This window comes from Protopterus annectens, chromosome 2.part1, assembly GCF_019279795.1.
Source record: "Protopterus annectens isolate FY-2018-M chromosome 2.part1, PAN1.0, whole genome shotgun sequence".
Lineage (NCBI taxonomy): Eukaryota > Metazoa > Chordata > Ceratodontiformes > Protopteridae > Protopterus > Protopterus annectens.
The window spans coordinates 766,664,142-766,689,456 of NC_056729.1; positions in this window are offsets into that span (position 1 = coordinate 766,664,142).

Consider the following 25,315-nt stretch of genomic DNA (forward strand, 5'->3'; position numbering starts at 1 on the left):
GGCAGGCTGACAACTAAATTTTAAAACAACATCTCACCCTCAGTAAATTAGAACCCTGCACCCAGTACAATGGAATGAACTTCGCATATCACTAAAACTTTAACCCATGGAAGCAGTTACAGAGAACCAAATCACTTTACCTTACTTTACTTTTATTTATGTCACAATTTCTCACTGACTCACATTGATGCTCAGTTCAGATATATGATTAATGGCAAAGTCTTTGCACATACTTAGAAATATTCTTTGGTTTTGCCATAGGAGAAACACAATTTTCCTCTAGATATCAATGTAGAGACATTGCTGCTTGCCAACCATCAGGCAATGTACAAGTACCAAAAGAAGAATTTCAGTTTATAAGCCATCTTTGGCTATGTGTGAGTTGTGTTTATCTATTTGATGACCAAATAAAAATAGGAAATGGGAGGATAGAAAAGAGATGAAAAGGGGAAGGAACTAGAGTATAGAACAAAGGGGGGCAATTTAGGAATGCTCATGATGGAGGTGGGATAGAACCATATCTCTCAAATGTTTATCTAAATAACCTATTTATATTAAATCATTTAACTTTTTATTTACTTTTTGTAAATTAAATCACGAATAATGTGACCAAAATAACACTATTCCTAGGATGACCAAATGAAGCTAATTATTTGTGTACATTAATAAAATATGTGTGAAGTTGAGAGTTATGTGTGAGATATATGTTTTGTGGGACAGGTGCCTTTTTTCATCTCTGAGAGGCATGAGTGAGAAATTACGGAACAGGGGAAGATACACATGATTGGTAGGATATAGGGTAATACACTGAGAGAAGCAGAATACAATGTGAAGGAGACATCAGACAAATGGATGGCAGAGAGTGGTGAAGATTAGATTGCATACCACAACATGGGTGGTTAATGGCTCAAAAGGGAGAGGAAACTGGGTTTGAGGAAAGTATTTGGTCTTCAGAGATGCATTCTCTGCATCTTCCACACTGTGGGAAATTACTCTTCACTCTGGGAGCTATCACCACTGGGTCTTTCCTCAGGAACTGTAGGCAGGACTAGGCAGGGAATTGGCACACCAGGTGGGACCTTTATTTCAGCATGGGTACAGTCTATGGTCCTCAGTACCTCAGGAAAGTAGGCTATACCATAGAAACCCCACAAGATTTTTGCTCTCTTCTCTTGGGTATGTGGAAATCACATATGTTCTTCCATGTGGTGACGCATGGCATCAAGCAACCTTTCGAGTGTTCTGGAAGCAATGATACCCCTACTGTGACTAATGTTGGTGTTGAAAGGTCTTTGTATCTACTATACATAAAGCCACACATACCTTATTGTCTACCAGAATAGGTACACCATGACACTAATAGGACTGCAGATAAGGCCCAAATGCAGCCATTATTTGTTGAATGATGTCCTTGACCACACAATAACTGTCCACTCTCTCATTGTCACACAAGGTGTGGAATGTAAAGCATGGTCTGAACACCCATTACCTCAAACAAATTTGCCCACCATTGCCTGCAGCTGGTGCTATAAGGGGCTGTTGCAGATACATGTTTACAGTGGCCGCAGCAAACCCTAACATTATTCAATGACTTACACTGCCTGGTAATGAGTATCTGCCCACGTGCAAACTTTAGGCAGGTGCAGTATTGCTGCATGATCTTTAAACATTTCTAAATCACTCTGACATGATTTTTATTGCCTCATTAAGATACACAATGATTTATTATGCAGTCATTAGCATACAACATAGCTATGTTTTCTGTCTTGCACCTACCCTGCTTGTCCCTGTTCAGTGCTCAAAATTGCTTAGCATGATGTGGCAAAGTTTTAGTAATTCAGCCATGTGTTTTTATTCAAACTATGATAGAATAACTGCATCTTGAATTTTAATAAGATTTTTTTTCAGCCACGGCAATTTAAGAAAGATGGAAAAACACACATACATTAACACATTGGCAGTTATTATAATGGCATAATATCATTAAGCAATAACTGACGACGTGGTGTGGCATATTGAAGATTTACCCATGTTTGGTGTGGTTTAATCATGAGGGTGAAGCCTGAGTGATTAAATAAAGCCAACCATAGGTAAATGTCAATATACTACAACCATGGAGTCGGTTATTGCTATTATACAATGACATTATTTAAGAAAAAAAAACCTTACTTTTCTTAAATAATGTCTTTGTATAACATCGCATTACTGTTCTTCCGCTGGTTGTGGTATATTGCTTCCTTGTTTTGATGTACTGAGCATGCGTATGGGACTTGTGCCCCAAGCATACCCAGTACATCAATGCTTTGAAACAGAAGCACCGGAGAAAAGGAAGTCTCCGTTCCTCCGTTTTTTTTTCTTTTTTTTTCTTTTTTATTTGTTAAAAAAAAAAGTTTTTAGCACTTTATACCAATGGAAAAAAGTCCGGGCGACTGGATCTTTTTCCATTGGTATATTGTGGGATTTACAATGGGCACGCTGGCCAATCAGCATGCACATTTTGGAATATTAATGGGGGGGTTATTGTATAGTTATTTATTATAACCTTTTTGTCACACTAAAAAATATAGGAGACGCACTTTATTCCATATTAAAGTTTTGAAAATGGTGTGGATATGTGTTTGTGACTTTCTAATGACCACAATGACCTGGATTTGACCCTGCATAAAGAAGACCATGCCTCTAAAATGATTTTAGATTTCCTTCTGTAGTTATCAGGACATATCAGGATGATAATTAGTTGTATACCACACATATCATGTACCTTTACTTTAAAGGAAAAAAATGCCAGCAACATTACTGTGTATATGTCATTTTAAAAACATCACAAAAGTGTCTCTTCTCTGACATTATAATGATAGAAGTATCCCTTTGTAGCAACTTTGTTACTCATCCAAATTAATACACAGCATCCACAATATGAAAAGAAGACCGGAGGTGACTGAGCTGCTGACGTTAGGAAGGGCTTAGATTTGTATTAGTTGTAGAAGGACACGGTCTTTGTGATTGCTGAAAGATACTTTATAATCACACCAAGCTGCTTATCATCTGTAACCTGTTCAATTTTGATACTGAATTTAGAGGTGATTGAGACTTCTCCTGGACCAAATAGCCGTAACATTCTTTTGTTGGGATTTAGTAAAAGGTCTGAGTCATTCAGCTACTATTCAATGTTTTGAAAGTTTGTGTGTCATGTTATAGTTCTGGGAGAGAGACGGATGAGCATATCAGGGTGGAGACATCAACATATTGGTTAATGAGGCATTAGGAATAGTATTGTGCATATCATTTATGATGGAAAACAAGATAGGTCTGAGTATGGATCCTTGTGAACCACCTACACTGATAGGACGAAACATAGAGATTGTACATGAACATCTTGACTGACTTTACAGAGTGGAAAGCTAGCTTAAAACCTACATAAAGTGCTATTGTTAACGTCCATATTAGTTAGTCATTGTAGAAGGAGTGGTGCCAAGGCAGTATCAAGGGCTTTGGTGAACATTAGAAATATAGCAGTAACACAGAGGCCACAGTTTTTATTGTGATAGATGGTGTTTATGAAAGGTAATAGAGGAGTCTCAGTGCTGTAGCCTGGGTGGAAGCCATACTGTGTAGCTAATATTAAGTCATTTGTGGTTAAATATTGTTGTATACAGTTCTCTAGAATTTTGGAGACAAGTGAGAAAATGGCTATATCCTATAGTTAAAGAGTTTATCTGCAAATCTTCCCATGTGGATTGATATCATGCAAGATTTCTTCCAAATGTTATGGGACCTGCTGTTCAGAAATGGGTGTGTATAGCAGGCCTGCAACAGGGTAAGTTAAGGCTTCAGAAGCCAGGTAAAGGTATCCTGAAGAAAGATGGTCTGGTGCAAGAGGAGTGGGTTTGAGTTTTTAGTAAGATTTTTTTATTTTTATTTTTTTATAGTTGCTACATTAATAGGCTGTAGTTTGAAGGAGCCATATAAGCTATTATGACTACTGGTAGGTGGAATGGTATAATGTTGAGGAGTGGCCATTTTTGTGGCATTAATAAAATGTTTATTAAATGTTAAAGCAGCAATATTATCAAGTTAGTCAGGTAATGGACTGGGAGTTAATTTTCTTCCTAGTTCATAGGTTCATAGGTAAGTACTAGGCTATCTGCCCATGGGCATTTATAAGCCTAGCCACAGAGTGATGGCTTTCGCCTCCCCATTAGATTAGTAACCTGGGCCTCTGTCAACAGGGCTCCTGAAGTGATCCCAGGGAAGAACTTATGATTACCCATCCACTCATCAAGATTTCTCTTGAAGAGGGTCATAGAGGAGCTCTGTCAAATATGGATTGGGATTCTATTCCAGAGTGAGGGGAGTCGCTGGGACAGGAATCTATCCGTCCAGCATGTCCTGTTTATTGTTGTACATAGGTTCAAGTTGCTAGAACAAGTGGCTCTGAGGGATCTTGTTTTTTTGAGGTGAAGCATGTCCATTAGTTCAGGGTTTGACATGGCCCTATAGGTCAGGCATAGGTCACCTCTGAGCAGACGGTAAGCGACTGAGAAGAGCTGGAGCTTTTTTAGTTGTGCTACATAGGGTAATTGTTTAAGGCCCTTAATCCTCTTAGTGAGGTTCTTCTGTGGTCTTTCTAGTTGTTGCAGGTGTCTAGTGAGGTACATCCCAAATGGGGCATTGTACTCTATTATGGGCCTAATGAGTGAGGAGTAAAGGGGCACAATCACCTCCTTGGATCTGGATGAGAAACCCTTTGTGATAAGGTGTGCCATATAGAAGGATTTCCTGACCATTTTGGCTATGTGGTTATGAAAGGAGAGCATGCTATCTACTTGGGTACCCAGGTCCCTAATTACTTCTTCTGTACTTTGTGGATTCCCATCTGTATGGTAGTTTGTAGGTACTTTGTTTTTCCCAAATGGGATTACTATGCATTTTTTGGCATTTAGCTTGAGGCCGTGACTTTGACACCATGTGTTTGTCTCTGTGAGACCCTTTTGCAGGATGTCTGTGTCAGCTGGAGAGTCAATTATTGCACCCAATTTACAGTCATCTGCGAACTTGGTTAGCCACAGTCCCTTTGCCTTTGCTTGTACTTCGGAGAAATATATACCGAACAGGAGGGGTCCCAGGACTGAGCCCTGTGGGACTCCGCTTGTGACTGGTTTAGAGTCAGACATGGCACCTGCCACTCTTACCATGTGGGTTCTGTCTGAGAGCCAATTGGCAACCCATCTTGTGACATGGGGGTTGATATTTAAGCTGGTGAGTTTGTCTATGATTCCTGAGTGTGGGATGGTGTCGAACGCCTTAGTGAGGTCCAGATATGCTGTGTGGACCATCTTCCCTTCATCTATGACCTTGGTGACTGTTTCAAAGAAGTCGACTAAGTTCAGGAGGCAAGATCTGCCTTTAACAAAGCCGAACTGGGTGGGGTCCAGTGTCTGGAGGTTCCCAATGTCCCTGTTAATGAGCTCCATGATAATGTGTTCCATGGCTTTGCAGACCAAGCTAGTCAAGCTTATAGGGTGATAGTTCCCAGGGTCAGTTGTGGCACCATCTTTGTGGAGTGGTACGACTGTTGCTGTACGCCATTCTTTGGGTACATAGCCTGTAGAGAGGCTGAGTTTGAATAGTGATTTGAGATGGGGGGTTAGTTCGTTTTGAAGCTTGTGTAAGACACAACCTGGGATAGCATCTGGTCCCACTGATGCTGTGTTTTTGGCCTTTGCAAGGGCTGTCTTTACTTGTGTGTCTGAGATATCTGGAGTGCCACATTCTTCTGGGATGGGTGCTAGCCCCTTTGGTGGAGAGGGGGGGTGAAGTTTGCACTGAGCTTGTCAGCCAGGATGTTGGCAATGTCGGTTGGTTCAGTGTATTTATGGCCATTATGCACTAGCTCAGAGCATATCTGAGAGTTTGCCCCTAGACTCTTGACATAGTTAAAGAAGGCCTTGTGGTTATCCTTAGAGTCATTGGCTATTTTTCTTTCGAAGTTGGCCTTGGATGATTTAATGAGGGAGCGCAGTTTTTTACTGATGTTAATCAAATATGCCTTCTTATTTTGGGATTTTGTTCTATCTTGCAGGAGTTTCCTCCTTCTGTTGTAAAGTTTATTTATGGCCGGGGTCCACCAGACTGGCTTCCTCTTTTTTGAGGAGTTGGTCTTGGTTTTACTTGGGATGGCTCGGTCCATGCATTCTTGAAGGTGTTCATAGAATGCACTTGTAAAGGATTCTGCCATTGGGTCATCATTTTCCATTTGATTGGGAGCTTTGAAACTTCCCACCTCGGTCTTGAGGAGTGTGAAGTTGGCTTTAGAGAAGTTTCTTACCTTGATTTCCTTGACTGGGGGGGGGGATGTGGATGTCCAGTGTGATTAGTTTGTGATCTGATCTTACCAATGATGAGTTTACCTCAGGTGTGGAACATAGGTTCCCCATGTTGGTGATGACCAGGTCCAGTATGTTGTCACCTCTTGTGGGAGTGGTGACCAGCTGTTCAAGGGCATTTGAGTTTATAAACTCAAGGAAGCATTGGGCTAGGGCGTTTGAGCTTGAGCAGTTTTCCCAGTCAATGTTTGGATAGTTGAAGTCACCCAGTAGCATGGTGTTGAGTAGAATCTTCATACTTTCTAATGTTCTCAGGAATGCTGCATGAGGGTCCTGAGACAAGGTGGGAGATCTGTAGCAAGCTATAAATTGAACAGTCAATTTACCCGCTGTCAATTGCACTTGGATGGTCTCAGATTCCACGAGCTGTGCTACTAACCTGGAGGTGTGGGTGTTCTTGATGAATATGGACACACCCCCTCCTTTTTTGTTCCAGTCCTGGTTTTGGGACCTAAAGGTATGGTAGGAGTTATAGCCTGGCAGTGCTGGGGTGCTCTGTGGAGCCTTGAACCAGGTTTCTATCACTGCACATACGTCGATTTCTTCCATACTAAGGAGAGCCTTGAGTGCATGCATTTTGAGGTTTACTCTTCTGGCGTTAAGCAGCATTACCCTCAGTTTTTGTTTATTATTGTTGTTTATGGAGGCGGGTTTGTCTTTTGAGCCTTGCCTAAAAAAGGCAGTATTGGGGCGGCAAGAGTCTTGGCCAGTATTCGAAAGCCCAGGGGTGACAGGTGCAAGCCGTCTCTGGCAAAGCAACATGGCTTGTCAAGCATGTCATCCCAGGCTGACAAGTACTGGATCCCCTTTGAATGACACCAGTAGTTTAACCAATTGTTGAAACTGATCATTTTTTCTTCGTATGCTGACATCATTTTGGGTGAGGCAGGATGCTACTCAGAGTCAGAGTCATACCAGCCTGGGCTACATGGTCATAGAGCTCCTCCATGTCTCTTTTCATGTAGTCCAGGGAGGTACGTCTCAGGTCATTTACGCCAACATGTACAATGACAGAGTCATATTTGTACTTGTTGTGGAGTGACCTGAGTGCATGTGTTATGTGGCGGATTCTGGCACGTGACAGGCAGCTTACAGTAACCTTCTCCTTGTTCAGTCTAGTGAGTGAGACGTCTGTGTGCCTGATGATAGAATCAACGATTACTAGTGTGTTAAGTGTGTTATTTAGCCTTAGGGGCTGTTTTTGCTTGGCACACTGACGTTGTGACGTATGTGTTACTTGGTTTCTGGGTTGCTTGGGTGTATGCTTAGGAGGTCTCTGTTGTTTAGGCAGGTTCTTATTTAGAGCCTCCTAGTATGTTTTTGCGTGTTTCTGAGAGTTGTTTTCTGGTGCAGCTATGGCTGCTCTATGTGAGTCTGGTAATGTGGTGCTAATGTTGCCCTTCTCCTTGTGACTGGTTGATCCAATCGTGGGTTGAGAGAGCTTAGCCTCCAGTTTGGCTGTGTAGCTGCATCTCTCACATATGTTTGTGTTGGTTGGGAGGAGGAGGGGGGTGTCTGTGTACATGTGGCAATTGTAACATTGCCTCAGGATGCCCAGATTCACCAGCTGGAAAGGAGAGCACACCTGAAGCTGTCCCTTGAACATGCCTGAATAGATGGTTGGGACTGTATTGCTGACTGGATGAGTAAAGAGCCTTATACTTCCTGAGTATAGGGCTGAAGTGCAAGCTGTAAGCTAGTGCTAGTTTTAGTAAGTGCCGGTCTTAAATTGCCTTATTTCTAGTGCTGGGTTGAAGTGTTTCAAGTTTCAAGGGAAAAAACTGAAGTGCAGACTTTGTGGAGCCTGGAATAGTTTAACCGCAGCTAAACAGCACTGCACGGTGCGCAAACCCGTGCAAAACCGCGCTAAGCAGTTTTTATACCAGGGAGATCAAAAAGGATAGAAATTTGCCCAAAATGGCCAATGAGCTACAAGCTGCTGGGCTGGGACCACTCCTACAGGCAGGGACAGATAGGCTGCTCAGAGTTCCCTCTCTTACAGTGAACAAGAAAGCCACCTAATTATCCAAGTATGATATGGGCAGTACAGGAACCTTTACCACAGTCCTGGATTCAGCAAAGCCTGAAAACTGGACTAGACTAGTTCAGAAAGGCAGGAAAACAAGGAATTTTTTTGTGTTTTTTTTTTCAGAAACAACAGAAATGCAGAGCTTAAATTACTTTAAATACACAGAGGAGGTTAGCGCACTTGAGTTTGTAGCCTGCGGCTGTGTTACAGGTAACTTAAATGCAAAAATGACAAACAGCAACTTTTTTCAAGTGCAACAAAGAAATAAGTACAGTAAGCAATGCAGATATCACTAGGGATCCACATAAGCGCTGAAAAGCCATGTTTTAGGTGGGATTAGAGTTTCAGGGAAACAACAAGCAAAAACAATACTTAATTAAGTCCAAAGTCTCTCTTTTGTCTCTCGGCCACTTGTAGGACTCTGCAGGGCACCACGAGGAGCCTGCTGAGCTGTATACAAGCGCAAAACTGCACTAAGCGGTTTTTATACCAGGGAGATCAAAAAGGATAGAAATTAGCCCAAAATGGCCAATGAGCTACAAGTTGCTGGGCTGGGACCACTCCTACAGGCAGGGACAGATAGGCTGCTCAGAGTTCCCTCTCTCACAGTGAACAGGGAAGCCACCTAACTATCCAAGTATGATATGGGCAACACAGGAACCTTTACCACAGTCCTGGATTCAGCAAAGCCTGAAAACTGGACTAGACTAGTTCAGAAAGGTGGAAAACAAGGAGTTTTTTTTTTTTTTTTTCAGAAACAACAGAAATGCAGAGCTTAAATTACTTTAAATACACAGAGGAGGCTAGCGCACTTGAGTGTGTAGCCTGCGACTGTGTTACCGGTAACTTAAATGCAAAAATGACAAACAGTAACTTTTTTTCAAGTGCAACAAAGAAATAAGTACAGTAAGCAATTCAGATATCACTAGGGATCCACAGAAGCGCTGAAAAGCCACGTTTTAGGTGGGATTAGAGTTTCAGGGAAACAACAAGCAAAAACAATACTTAATTAAGTCCAAAGTCTCTCTTTTGTCTCTCGGCCACTTGTAGGACCCTGCAGGGCATCACGAGGAGCCTGCCGAGCTATATACAAGCGCAAAACCGTGCTAAGCGGTTTTTATACCAAGAAGATCAAAAAGGATAGAAATTAGCCAAAAATGGCGAATGAGCTACAAGTTGCTGGGCTGAGACCACTCCTACAGGGACAGATAGGCTGCTCAAAGTTCCCTCTCTCACAGTGAACAAGGAAGCCACCTAACTATCCAAGTAGGATATGGGCAACACAGGAACCTTTACCACAGTCCTGGATTCAGCAAAGCCTGAAAACTGGACTAGACTAGTTCAGAAAGGTGGGAAAACAAGGAATTTTTTTGTGTTTTTTTTTTTTTTTTTAGAAACAGAAATCCAGAGCTTAAATTACTTTAAATACACAGAGGAGGCTAACGCACTTGAGTGTGTAGCCTGCGACTGTGTTACAAGTAACTTAAATGCAAAAATGACAAACAGTAACTTTCTTTCAAATGAAACAAGGAAATAAGTACAGTAAGCAATGCAGATATCACTAGGGATCCACAGAAGCACTGAAAAGCCACGTTTTAGGTGGAATTAGCGGTTCAGGGAAATAACAAGCAAACAAACAACAAGCATACAAACAAAGCTAGATTCAGCAGTCCTGGATCTAGTCTATGCTACAGCAAACAAGGTGTACCAGTTTCAGTAAGAAACAGTTCAAATATGCAGGCACTATAAGCCTTTAACCAGAAATTCCCAGCTCAGAAGGGCAGAGTCCAGCCTCTCCTCCCACAAGAGTGCAGACCACGAACCTTCTTAATGTAAAATAACTGTCCTGAAGCCCAAGTGCTTAAACCAGAATAACAGACACTGAGCCCTCAATCAGCAGTTTCCTAACTTAGAAGGATGTAAGCTACTAGTCCTGCCACCACAGTGCAGGCCACAAACCTTCCTAATGTAAAATCCAAAAGACTTAGAATGATAGCTACACTTTAATCAAGTTACTACCAAGCAGTAATAAATACAATTGAATACTTTAAAGAATGCATGGATTAGTGCTCAAGTTATAACATACAAAGCTAAATTCAGCAGGCCTGGATCTAGTCTATGCTACAGAAAACAAGGTGTACCAATTTCAGTAAGAAGCAGTTCAAATATGCAGGCACTATAAGCCTTTAACCAGAAATTCCCAGCTCAGAAGGGCAGAGTCCAGCCTCTACTCCCACAAGAGTGCAGACCATGAACCCTCTTAATGTAAAATAACTGGCCTGAAGCCCAAGTGCTTAAACCAGAATTAAGCTTACCCCTATATTCTAAGACTCAAGCTGGTTTTGCCACTACAATTTTGCAGGGCCTACTAGCCTCTTCTAACCCTGTTTAACTCCACCACCCATTCTTAGCTTTGGGATTCAACCCAAGTGTGATGACTGCAGCAGGGTAACACGATGAACATAGTACAGTTTTGTACCTACCATAAATGTAGATGTTCGAGTGTTCACCCTGCTGCAGTCCAGGTTACCCTCCCTCCATCCCCTCTGAACTAGCTGAACTTATCTATGCCACTCTATCCTATACAACCTCTGTGGTGTATTTGCTTGTGCCTGAAGGTATTGTTTTATTTTTATATAGATATATATATTGCCTACCTATTGGGGGCACCTGACATCTGGGGCAAGAAAAACTGAAGAAAATGGCGTTGGATGCCTCTTATATACCCCTGGCGCACTGACGTCAGGGAGGAAGCGACAGCAACCGACGCCGGACCAAGACTTTGGAATTCAGGCCGACTGCGGGACCGCCTGATGGCAGGATGCAGTTTAAGAAGTTTATTTACACTAGACTGGTATTGTTTAGGATTACGTTATAGGAGCTGTTTAGTGACTGATGGAAGTAAGACTGTGGCTTTGTTTGCTAAGGTTTTGACTTGATTTTTGGCTGTGCTATAGAGTTGTCTGCCTTGTGTTGTAAGGGAGGCTTTCCATTGATTCCATGCATTGTCTCTATTTGTCATTAGCTGTTTGTTCACAGTTGACATCCAAGGGGTGGTAGTGTGTTTTATTTTCTTTCTTTCTTTCTTTCTTTCTTTCTTTCTTTCTAGGATGGGAGCAATAGAACTAATGTGGTTAGTTGACTGCATCATCTAGAGGGAGGGATTTTAAAGGATGTTAATTACAGTGTTTGAGTAGATTTTTAAGGGTGCCCTTATTAAAGTTTTTCTTGCTTCAAATTCAGTTACAGATTACTTTTGTGTTTGGCTTTTAGTTTACCTTACATAAGAAAGGTGGGATAATGACCATTGGCTGAGATGGCTAGAGTCCCTGTGGAAAGAAGTTTTCTAGTGCTTTTATCCTTGTAACTTATGTTTAATTTTTTTTCAAAACAGTCCTGATTCCCCTTTCTATTTCTTAGCAATTTATATGTATTTGAAATGAGTATTTTTGCTTCTCGTTCTTTGTTGATGCACTTTGTTTTAATTTTATTTTCTGTGTTTGACAGTTTATCTCCTCAAAATGACTTTTCAAAATGGTGTCAGTTTGCTGGATTTAGAAGTCTATGAGGATTTATGGACATGTAAGTAAATAAGAACTATAGGTGGCCTGTACCAGCTTTTTTTTTTCCTGTGCAGGAAGCATCAGTATTTTGAGACTATAAAGTCGAAAGTGCAGTTACGTGAAACTGCATAATAGAGAAAGTGGAAATGTCTCATTCGCCATTATGTGATTGTATATGTGACGTGCGGTGTGGTTTGTGGATTTAGCTGGGGTTTGAGGTAAGTGTCATTTTTGTAAGGGTATTGGGTAGGGATTTTAGTGTGTGTGAGTGTGTGTAGTGGTGAGTTTTATGTGTTTGTGCATTTAGTTCATCCTCGAAGTAAGTATGTATATAAGAAGGGGGTTGTGGGGGGCGCAGCCCCCAGATGGGGGTGCAGGGGGGCTTGCCCCCTGCTTTTAGCAAGATTGTTTGTGTGTGTTAGTTTTGTTGTGTCTGTGTGTGTTGGCTTAGTTTTTTGTAGTGTCGGCAGGTAGGTGTATTTGTGTTTGTGTGGTGCAGTGTTTTGTTTGTGTTACGTTCATGGTTTGAAATTTCGCGGTTGTAAAGTTTCGAGTTTTTTATTTTTCGGCTTTATAGTCTCAAGATACTGGAATTCAATATTTCAGTATTTTGAGATTATAAAGTGAATATATATATATATATATATATATATATATATATATATATATATATATATATATATATATATATTCGTATGTCTATACATATATATGGGTTACCCTTAGTTTGTCAAAAGGGCATTTTGTAGAATTTGTGATGGGTTCAGGTTTGCCAGACGTCCCTATTTGGGCGGGACTGTCCCGAGATCAGCAGCCTGATCCCGAGTCCCACACTGCCGGTTTAAATCCCGGGCAGCCTCCGCTTTGTTTTTTTTTTTTTTTTGATTGGCCCGTATACCGGCATACGGGCCAATCAAAATCGTTAAACACGGAGCTTCTTGTGTTTAATGCGGAAATCGCAGTTCCGCATTAAACAGAATTAGCTCCGTGTTTAGTGATTTTTGATTGGCCCGTATGCGGTATCGGCCAATCAAATAAACAGAGCTACTTCTGTTTAATGCGGAACTGCGATGTTCCACATTAAACAGAAGTAGCTCTGTTTTTAGCGATTTTTGATTGGCCCGTATACCGGTATATGGGCCAATCAAAAAATCACAAAACAGAGTTACTTCTGTTTAATGCGGAACTGCGATGTTCTGCATGAAACAGAAGTAGCTTCATTTTTAGTGATTTTTGGTTGGCCCGTATACCGGTATACGGGCCAATCAAAAAATTGCAAAACAGAGCTACTTCTGTTTAATGCGGAACTGCAATGTTCCGCATTAAACAGAAGCAGCTCTGTTTTTAGCGATTTTTGATTGGCCCGCGGCGTATACTGGTATACGGGCCAATCAAAAAATTGCTACTTCTGTTTAAAGCAGAACTGCGATGTTTGGGCCAATCAAGTAAAAAATAAACACAGAGCTACTTTGCTACTTTTGTTTAATGAGTGGAACTCTGATGTTCCACATTAAAGACCACCTTTTTTTTTTTTTTTTTTTTTTTTTAGTCTTCACTTACAGTGAAAGACCTTTTTTTTTTTTTTTTTTTTGTGTTCACTTTGTCCCTACCTGGTCCTGGATGGGTTAGTCAATAGTGTAATATAATAAATCAAAAAACGAACTTCACTGTTAAAAACACAAAAAAAATGGCTTTGCAGATAAAGAACCGAATTCAAACAAACTTGTAACTTTTTACTGTTTAATGTAAGCGCTTTCGTCAGAGACGATGCTCTGACTTCTTCAGACAACAAAAGGAAAATAAAACAAGCTTTATATAATAAACCAATTAACTGATTAGTTCAATTAAAACCCATTTAAAGTGACAAAAACTTCTACTTTTGTTAAAACAATTTTTTTAAAAACATCCATATATTACTAAAACTGGATAACTTATTACTTGTTGTTAATGAAATACATAAATGCTATCTAGCAAGTGCTTTCAACTTTAAAATACATTTCAAAGATATATGTTCATTCAACCCTGGTGGAATATATACTAGAGTCCGAATTTGCCACATGAGCTCCTTTTCCTCTAATTTTAATTCCCATGGGCCGCCTCTCCAATCTTGTACTACTTCTTCTAATACTGCAAATTTGAATCTATGTGTTGGGTTTTCCATTATGTGTTTGGCCAGTGCGTTAGTGGTACTTCTCTTACTTATATTATACTGATGTTCATATATACATTGTTTTAGTTTTCTTTCTGTTTTTCCTATGTAATATGCATTACATAGTTCGCATATATCAGGGATAGGTATAACTTTAACTCCAAGGGCATTTTATACGTAGCTTTATGCGAACTATGTAACTAGGTTTAATGCCCAACCTTTTGAATGTTTTGAAAGTTTTGGCATTAGGGCTTAGAAATGTGCAAGTGTGTGTGTGTGTGTGTGTGTGTGTGTGTGTGTGTGTGTGTGTGTGTGTGTGTGTTCTAGGGAAAATAAGCCCTAGATAAGGGGATAGATGTTAGGACTGCATGTGTAATCATTTGGGGGTTAGGGCTAAAGTAAGGGTTAGGTAAGGAAGTACACATTAGGAGTGTTTATGCAAGTGTTTACAGGTTAGGGATAGAGTTAGGGCTAAGGAAGGGATTATAATGCATGTTATATATATATCTTTTTGTATGTGGTGTGTATCCATGAAGTCTTGCCTAAAGGTAGTGTTACAGAAAAAAGAAAAGAAAAACAGTTTTAAAATGTGATGAAATCCAAACAGAAATAGGTAGTTCTAAATTTTATCCATGGTAACCAATAGCAAACGTAATTATTCTTAGAGTTTTTTTTTTTAATTCAAAAAATAAAAAATAAAGTCGCATGCAAGTTTTTATTGATATATCTTTCCTCATTTTGGCTTTCATTTTGTGTGTTTGATCAGCCACATAACTACTGATCGATATTTAGAATCACATGGCCAGTAATGATCTGTGTTTAAGCACTTATTCACTAATTTTTTATGCACTGAAGTAGCCCATTTAAACAAAACTTTAGTTTATGGTACTGTATATCAGCTTAAAGTTGTACTGAGTATTATGTATTTTTTTATTATTTTGCCATTTTCTGTTTTCTGTATATATATATATATATATATATATATATATATATATATATATATATATACATATATATATATATATATATACGACACTTCAGGTAAATCTTCCCATGGTAGCTTCGTTTCACTATTAAGAAGGTAAGGACAACGCTGTCAGGGTAAATTGTAAAGAATGACGTAAACCTTATGCGTTTTAACAGAGAAACGAGTGCTACCATGGGTCCTGTGAGGGGGAAGATCGCTTACCTGTGTCGATGAGATGTGAGGTATCCATATATATATATATATATATATATATATATATATATATATATATATATACATATACATAGAACTTTGAACTTCATATGTCCGATACCATATGATTGAAGTTTTAAGACTTCAAATGTTCTAAATGGAGATCTCCATACAGAGTTGAAGCAGAAATGTTTCCTTTTCCTCACTCTAGTGCGATCTCAGAGTTGGTATATTTAAGTAGCGAGGGGTGTGGGGGGTACAGGGGGGCTTGTCCTCCTGCAGAAATGTCCAAGATGATTTTTTGTTTTGTTTTTGTTTTATTTTAGGTGCTCAAAGTCTTAAAACTTTGATCATATGGTGTCAGCCATATGAAATTTGAAGTCCTAAGACTTCAGTCATCTAAATGGGACACATATAGACTGCACATTTCACTGAGACCAAATCACCTAATTTTCAAAATACTGAAAACTCATTTGACTGAATCTCATTTAACTGAAAGCTTAAAATGCTAAATTTCAAAAGGCTAAACGTTTAACCATAAACGAACACACTCACAACACTAACAACTACCTCTTTCCAGAACTTAAAAACTACTTACTTACCCTCTTAACAAAAACCAGACAATATAAAACCAAACTAAGTGTGGGGTTACACTCCACCACACCCCCAATGTGGGGGGCTGTGCCCCCACACACCCTCTAACTATATATACTAACTCCAGGTTTGCAATACAGTAGGGAAAAGGGCATATACCTTTTACTTGCCTTACAGTACTCTACAAGCTGCCACTACTGCTGGGAATGCACAAAACATCTGCCATATTACTTTATATACTTCCCATAAAAATGTAAAGAGACATACCCACATTTAAAAACACTACAACACTACTTTCTAATTCGGACAGTCAGCACTGTAAGTTACAGAAATTCTTTTTATCACAAACAAGTCACAGGCGAATGGAAGCCCACATCATGTCTATGACTTACAATTCAGTGAAATGAGATTCAGATAAATTAGTTTACAGTATTTTCAAAATTAGGTGATTTGGTGTCCATGAAATGAAAGTCAGTCAAATGGGTTTTAGTTGATGTGACGTACATCCATCTCTCTCTCTCTATCTATAAATACATTTAAAAAAATAATATATATATATATATATATATATATATATATACATATACATAAAAAATATATATATGGATGTGTGTGTGTATGTTTGTGGATATATATATCAGAGTATATATAATAATACATAAATATATGTACAAATATAGACACGCACATACACACACACCAGTTTCATGAAGTGGAATACACTAGCAATAATGAGATAAAGAGTTAATTGTTAATTGTGTAAGGATTTTTACTGTAGGAAAAATTCCTTTCATAGTAACATAATTTAAGCAAGGGCCATTGTGAATTAACTAAAGGCCTGTCTCCCTTCAGTTTTGGGCCTTATATATTCATTCATCCATCTATTCTCAACCCCTTTTTCCCCGGTGTGTCACTTCAGCAGTGACAGTCATCTCGAGCCAAGGATTACACTGCTGGGTGGCTAGCACTGCCTCAGTAGTTCATTCATACACTCAGTTGCACACACACTCTCACCTATGACCCATTTAGAGTGTCCAGTCCACCTACTGTATGTCTTTGGAATGTCAGAGAAAACTGGAGCACCTGGAGGAAACCTATGTGACCGCAGGGAAGACATGCAGACTCACAGGGAGGACATGCAGACTTCAGGCCTTACATATCTCAGACTGAATTCTGATATCACACTGTAAAAATCATTTACCTGCATTTTCAATAATTTATAAAAATGTTAATAACGTATGTGCTAGTATTTGCCAGATTATCATTTTTTACAGTTAATTATTACAACTGTTTCTTGTCATTTTAACAACTATTCCTGCAGTTCATCAACAGAGCAAGCAACCAGTTCCTACTGACAAATGCACCATCCATGGTGTTTTATTCCAGATGTTTCATGTTGTGTTTGTGTCTGTGGTATGAATCATATCACTGGGATTAATTAATGCCTACACTAAGTGTACATTAAGTGCACACTGTTCTGAGAGAACAGACAGCACAAACATAACTCACACTTTCTACTTCCTAATTTTAGTTTTCCTACTGATTTTTTGCAGACTTAAATTTCATGGGGGATTCATAAAGGTTACTACAAAATGCAGACTACATGTATACTTAATATAATTTTTCTGAGTAACTAGAAAGCATAAAAATATGGCAGGGATGTTCTTAAACAGAGATCAGATACAGTTAGTGCTCACTTAGTGTAGGTGTTAATGAATCTGGCCTATACAATACAGCAATGTCTGAGTGCTTGTGGTTCATAAGTTAGCACTAAGATAACTGCCCTTGTGAACCATTTTAAGCCTAGTCAATTATCCCTTGTGAGACTCAAACCCTGCACCTTCTGTTTGTAAGGCAAACCCCTTAAGGCCACCCTCCTTAGATATGACACTGTTACATTGCAATGAATTTAGAATAAGTCTGCTCTTGCAAGTCATCAGTAAAGTCCCCAGTTAACATTCTGAGTAATGAAGTCCCCTTCAAGAGTGTCTTTCTTCCCTCCCTTATTAGTTCTATACGGATTGTGCTGCCATTATCAGTCCCTACAGTTTGAACCATATTACTTTGTCTCCTTCTTGTTAATTTATTTATTTATTAATTAACTTATTTATTTTTTAGAATTATTGCTAGAGAATTTGGCACGCTATGCAACACATCCATTTGGTGTCCTCATTTATGAACAATCACAGTGCTGAACATTTAACAACAGAGGGTAAACCGTCAAACTTTTTGATGAATAATTTTGACAGTTTATAAGCTGTTAGTTACTGATTACAATTATGATTCCTCAGGAAAAAGCTTTTCTGCAGTCTAAACATCTCTCTCTGTTCTACTTTGTTTAAAAGAGGTTCTTTTAAAATAGAATGATAGTTTAGCAGTCAGACAGTTTACAAACTGTCTATTAAGTGATCAAAAGTGACAACTTTGCAGTTCCTTAATTTACAGCATGTAAGCTGTAAAACTTTTTTTTATTATTATATTTGGCCCCTCTCTAATTTGGGATCTGTCACCGTTAGTCGATTTATCCTACCTTTGGTATACCATAGTGTGCTGCTTTGATGTAGTGACTTAATGAAGCCTGAGAACAAAACCAATTACATGTTCCTTGCTTCTGCCAAACCCTGTGTACTTAAAGTTTGCTGAATAATGGCACACTGTGTTACTTCCACTTATGCCATAGTTTGTTTTCCCATTCAATTGTAATTGATTCTGAATCTTGTTTCAACTTCAAGAATTTAGATCTCAAGTTACATTAAAAGTTTTATTGCTAAAGTTTTTTTCTATTTAGATCCCCAGGTAGTTTAGTTATTGTATAGGCCTACTAATGAGTCACACAGTCCTGCAAGTTAGGAATCTGCTTTCCTTTGCTACAGAGAAGCAAAGACAGACCATTATGCTGGAATCTGATTTCATCCCTTTGAGAAGGCTACCTATATAAACTGATGATACAACCCTGGGGTTTGCAGAATTTGATTAACTGTTAGCTGAACTTTATTAGGGGATGCACCACACTTTCCTCAATACCATGGAGATACAGTACCTCTCAAAATGGTATTAGGTATACTGTTTGTGTAGAACTCCTTCTAAGTTCTAACATTTGAGAAGCACGTTCAGGCTTTAAAAGACTCCCTGGGTTCGTTAGCCTAATAATCACCTATGAGCTTATAAGTTCCCACAATTCCTATTGCTTTACTCTGATCTCTTTTCTACTTTGCTCATATATATCGATACATAGCCAGTGGTCCTAGGTCTCCTATCTTGCTTATCTGTTCTGCATTTCTGATCATTCATTTCCTCCCTTGCACAATGGCACCAGATAGTCATCCTTTCCTGCCTCTAATGCTATACATAAAATGTTGGGATATACTAGCAGAAGCTGATTCCTGATTAGCTCTCTTCTAGGGGTATAGCTACGAAGCTGTCTGAGATGGTTGACAGTAATGCTCTTACTTTCATTAGTGACTCCTTTTTAGAAGAACCACTCTCAACCAGGACAGACAAAGTATTCAGAAGGATGAAAATAGGAGGAATGCATCCTCTTTTTACCACTACCACCCTCCTAGAATCCCACATTGGTCTAACTGTTCTTTTTTGTGACACTTTAAGGGGTCATGTTTGTGTATTTGCAGATTGTGTGGACACAAAAGTATGTCTTTACCTGCAGACTTAGTCTGTATAAAAATGTTGCATCCTCTCCAAATACATAAGAATTTCCGTAGACATGGAAATGCTACATATTCCACAATCTCTCCTTGAAGATGTCTGCTCCGCAAGCATTGTCACTATAGCATTCCCATTATGTTTTCCTTAAGGCTACTTTTACAGCAGTTTTACTTGCTTACCTATCTGCAGTAAAAGGAATTGCAATGATTTAATTATAGTATACTAACAATATATAATAATATAATGGATACTATGTAATTATTAATTATATTGATATTTATTTATTTGTTTGAATATTTAAATATTAATATTTAAATTAATTTTTTTAATTAAATTAAATGATTAAATTAAATTCAATTCAATAATTAAATTAATTAAATTAAATATTTTAAATTAAATATTTAAATATTAATATTTATTTCATAATTAATGTATAATATTTAATTTAATATTTAATTATAATATATAATATATAATAATATAATGTTGATTCCAATTGCCATGCATGCTTAATCTGCTTTACTTATTCTATGTACTTTTTTCTTGTTTTATTAACTTAATACTTATTCAGCATATTGTATGTAATTACTGTGGAGCTTTTCTTCCTTTGTCTCCACTGAAAAAGGGCTCTGTCCCAGCTGGACTAACCCGGTCAACAAATGTCAAATAAAAAAATAATGTCAAATAATGATTCATAATTCCAGTAACTGGAAGGGGCAAGCACATTTAGGAAAAGCCAAAAATAATGGAGGACAAAGGCTCATAAATAGGGATAGATTCATAGAATGTTAGTAGAATAACATGTTTTCCATTAGCATGCATGTAGGACATGAAGACTGAAACTCAAATGTTTGTCATTATTTTGTTACTTCAATTTAAAATAATTTAACAAAAGCCCAGAAGTTTCTTGAGAAACAGACCAAAAATATGAGACACAAATATGCATATACTGCAAAAATCTGGACAGTTGAGAGGTATAGGAGAAGGCAACAGAGAGAATCCCAGGGACTTCTGCAAAGATTCAACAATACCAAGAACAGAAAATTGCAATTCTGTTGAAAATGTAATTTGTAACACACTGGTAGACATATCATTTAAAACACAAGACAAAGCGTTCTGACTCAGCAAAATTCAATATGCAGTGAAGGAAAGCAAACACAAAGTAAAACTTGCAGTATCACTATGTAAATATAAAATGTTTTTCGGATCTGAGCTTTATCTTTCAGTATACATTGAATTAAATGTAGACATGTTCTGCAGTTATAAGAATGGTGCTTTGTCGATAGACCAGTTCTACTTATTCACACATGGGAGGGGATTTTACTCAAAAGTACAATGGCCAAGGATTCAGTCTTGCAGACCTCTCAACTGTCCCCTTTTTGGAAGAACATTCCTATTATCATGCCTAATTTACACTTGCACATGATATTCCTATTTTTGGGATATAAGTCCCTATCTTCAGGCTTGATTTATTCCTTCACATGATTTCCTGAGTCCTCCTCTTCACACTTGATTTTTGAAGCTGTCTAGTACATGGAAAAGTGCACTACATGACCAACATTCAAGTGCCATCAGTAATTAAAAGAAGAGAACACGTATCTTATATCTCCCTTTTTCAGAATAAAAATAAAATTATTTTGTGTAGTAGAATTCTACAATACTGTTCAGCAAAGTCTCCAGACTTTGTACAGTCTCTTTAATAGTGTACTTATATTTTAGCACCATTTTTATTACTGTCTGTTTTTAAACACGTGTTTCTGAGTAGTGACCCACTTGCTACTGGAAGGGGAAAGAGTTAGGTGTTATTTGAGATTCAGATGATATGCTAATTAGATAGCCAGATTATTAGCTGGATGTGTTCATGTTTCAAGGGCCTTCATACCTAATTTCAATACATAAAGGATGAAAAGTATGCTTGCAGGTCTATGTGTCATTCCTGCCATCACTATTATTCATGCACTGTCTGCATGTTTTTATCATCTATGTCTAGTGTTTTCTGTTTTCCAGGTCACCCATTTCTCCCCATTGGTTTATTGGGTACTCAGAATAGTCATACATATTGCATTTATGCTTGCTCATTACTTCACTTATCAAGCTAACAATAAACAAACATAGAATACAGAAGACCTGTGAAACACTGCAGTTCAAAATTCAGAGCCACCACACCTGAAGCACAAAAGCAGAAATGATATATGCACTTGGAATGCCCTATCTCACCTATTAAAGCAGAGTAAGAAGACAGAAAACAAAGCAAAATAATGTTGTTTTAATTTACCTTTGAATGGTAAAGTCAGTTGGAGATACAGGCAATATAACAGCAAAGTATGCAGAACTGAATTTTCTTTTTTTCCAGGTGCAATAATACTTACATGCTGGGTGGCTAGGAAGAATACTGTATCTTGCAATGACTGATAATGTGGTGTTTTTGAATTAAGAAGGTTACTAGTTAGCCTATCATGTTGAATTGTTGAACTTGTACCTAATTCTCCGGACACACATACTGATACCTGCAGCAGTAATCATGGCTTTACCAGCCATCTTTTTCTTCACTCTGGCACCAAGCATTAATATTCCACATATCTTTCAACTGTCCAGATTTTCAAAAAAATATCCTTATTTTTTTTTTTTTTTGGTGTGTCCTTCATAAAATTTGTGGGTTTCTGTTAAATCATTGAGGATTGAAGTCACTAAATAATGACATATATTTTGCTTTCAAACTTCACATCCTTCACAAAATGCATGCCAATGCCAAACCCATTATTCTAGCAACTATCCAGGTCTGTAAGAGGAATATTTAAAATCTGTCCCTGATTTTGAGCTTTTGCACACACACACACGTACACATGCACACACGCACACACGCAGCACGCACGCACACACACACACACACACACACACACACACACACACACACACACACACACATTATGTGTGGCTTTATCCAGATTTCTTGCACTAAGAGACTGAGAGCCATTGATTTCACTTAAAGAAGATTTACAACAGTTTGACAGAATGGGAGACATTCAAAAAGTGCTTTAGTATTTGGTGCATATACAAGGCATCACAGGTGAACCATTCTCAGATATGTCAACAAAAGCATCAATTGCAAAGGGCAGTCCTTATTTAGTCTCATTATTTCTAACCTGTGGAGAGGGCTGTTGCTGCAGTTTCCTAAAGTTCCAACACCTTTTATTACTACTGGAGGCCTTACCAGTGACATATATGATTTGCTCCTCTCTTATGGAGCAGTACTAAGAGATTTTTGCTGGACATATGGGATTTATAAAATACTGACCTCTTTAATGGAATTTTCAGAGAGCGTTCACCTAGACCATACTGCAGTTCAGCTTCTTTGTAACAAGCAGTAATTTTCATTCTAGAAAAATCCCTCTTCATTACAGAATTAAAAGCCTAACTTTATATTTAGTCTTTGTTTTCCTGCAAACCAGTTGTTCCCAGGTACTGCAGCTCACAGTAGAGTTTTGCAGGTATTCTTCACTTTCCACTTATTAGATTCCAAATCTATCTATGGCAGTGGTACCTATAACAACTATGAATTATTTCTTTAGATGAGAATGTTATTACGCTGCATTATTTCTTTTGCTAATTAAAGTCATGGTATGTAGCAATTTAACCCAAGGAAATTAAAAAAAGAAAATATTAAATGAGATGCTGCATTTCTCCCTTAAGCACATGGGGTCTAAAGCAATGAAAAAATACACTTAGAAAATATTGCAAAATGAGGCGCAAACCATGACCTCATATAACACTACTAATCAATATTTCATAATGAAATAAACTGTAATAGCAAACCAAAAGCTCAACACAGCAATGTTTTTGTCTTCAAACAGTTAAGTTTTTAATTTAATTTTAAATGTGGTTATTGCTTTTGAAATGCATGAGGCTCTGGTTAAAGGGGTATAGGAGAAGGCAACAGAGAGAATCCCAGGGACTTCTGCAAAGATTCAACAATACCAAGAACAGAAAATTGCAATTCTGTTGAAAATGTAATTTGTAACACACTGGTAGACATATCATTTAAAACACAAGACAAAGCGTTCTGAATCAGCAAAATTCAATATGCAGTGAAGGAAAGCAAACACAAAGTAAAACTTGCAGTATCACTATGTAACTATAAAATGTTTTTCGGATCTGAGCTTTATCTTTCAGCATACATTGAATTAAATGTAGACATGTTCTGCAGTTATAAGAATGGTGTTTTGTCGATAGACCAGTTCTACTTATTCACACATGGAAGGGGATATTACTCAAAAGTACAATGGCCAAGGATTCAGTCTTGCAGACCTCTCAACTGTCCCCTTTTTGGAAGAACATTCCTATTATCATGCCTAATTTACACTTGCACATGATATTCCTATTTTTGGGATATAAGTCCCTATCTTCAGGCTTGATTTATTCATTCACATGATTTCCTGAGTCCTCCTCTTCACACTTGATTTTTGAAGCTGTCTAGTACATGGAAAACTGCACTACATGACCAACATTCAAGTGCCATCAGTAATTAAAAAAAGAGAACACATATCTTATATCTCCCTTTTTCAGAATAAAAATAAAATTATTTTGTGTAGTAGAATTCTACAATACTGTTCAGTAAAGTCTCCAGACTTTGTACAGTCTCTTTAATAGTGTACTTATATTTTACCACCATTTTTATTACTGTCTGTTTTTAAACACGTGTTTCTGAGTAGTGACCCACATTGCTACTGGAAGGGGAAAGCGTTAGGTGTTATTTGAGATTCAGATTATATGCTAATTAGATAGCCAGATTATTAGATGGATGTATTCATGTTCCAAGGGCCTTCATACCAAATTTCAATACATAAAGGTTGAAAAGTATGCTTTCAGGTCTAGGTCTCATTCCTCCCATCACTGTTATTCATGCACTGTCTGCATGTTTTTATCATCTAGGTGTAGTTTTTTCTGTTTTCCAGGTCGCCCATTTCTCCCCGTTGGTTTATTGGGTATTCAGAATAGTCATACATATTGCATTTATGCTTGCTCATTACTTCACTTATCAAGCTAACAGTAAACAAACACAGAATACAAAAGACCTGCAAAACACTGCAGTTCAAAAATCAGAGCCCCCACACCTGAAGCATAAAAGCAAAAATGCTGACAGGTTCAGTGCAAACTCCCCCCCCCCCTCCCCACCAAAAGGGCAAATATCTATCCCAACAGAGTGCTGTCCCCCTGACATCTCAGATGCTCAGGTAAGAGCCGCCCTCTCCAAAGCAAAAAACACAGCATCAATGGGACCAGATGGTGTCCCGGGCTGCGTCCTACATGAACTCCAAGAAGAGCTAAACCCAAACATAAAACTACTGTTCAATCTTAGCCTTACTACAGGATATGTATGCAAAGAGTGGCGTACAGCAACAGTGGTCCCTCTCCACAAAGGTGGTGCCTCAACGGATCCTGGAAACTATCGCCCCATAAGTCTGACTAGCTTGGTCTGCAAAGCTATGGAAAGGATCATCATGGACCTCATAAATAAAGATATTGGGGACCTACAGACACTGGATCCTACCCAGTTTGGCTTTGTTAAGGGCAGATCCTGCCTCTTAAACCTGGTCGACTTCTTTGAAACAGTCACCAAGGCCATTGACGAGGGGAAGGTGGTCCACACAGCCTACCTGGACCTCGTAAAAGCCTTCGATACAATACCCCACTCGGGCATTATAGATAAGCTCACCAGCTTAAATATAAACCCCTATGTCACTAGATGGGTTG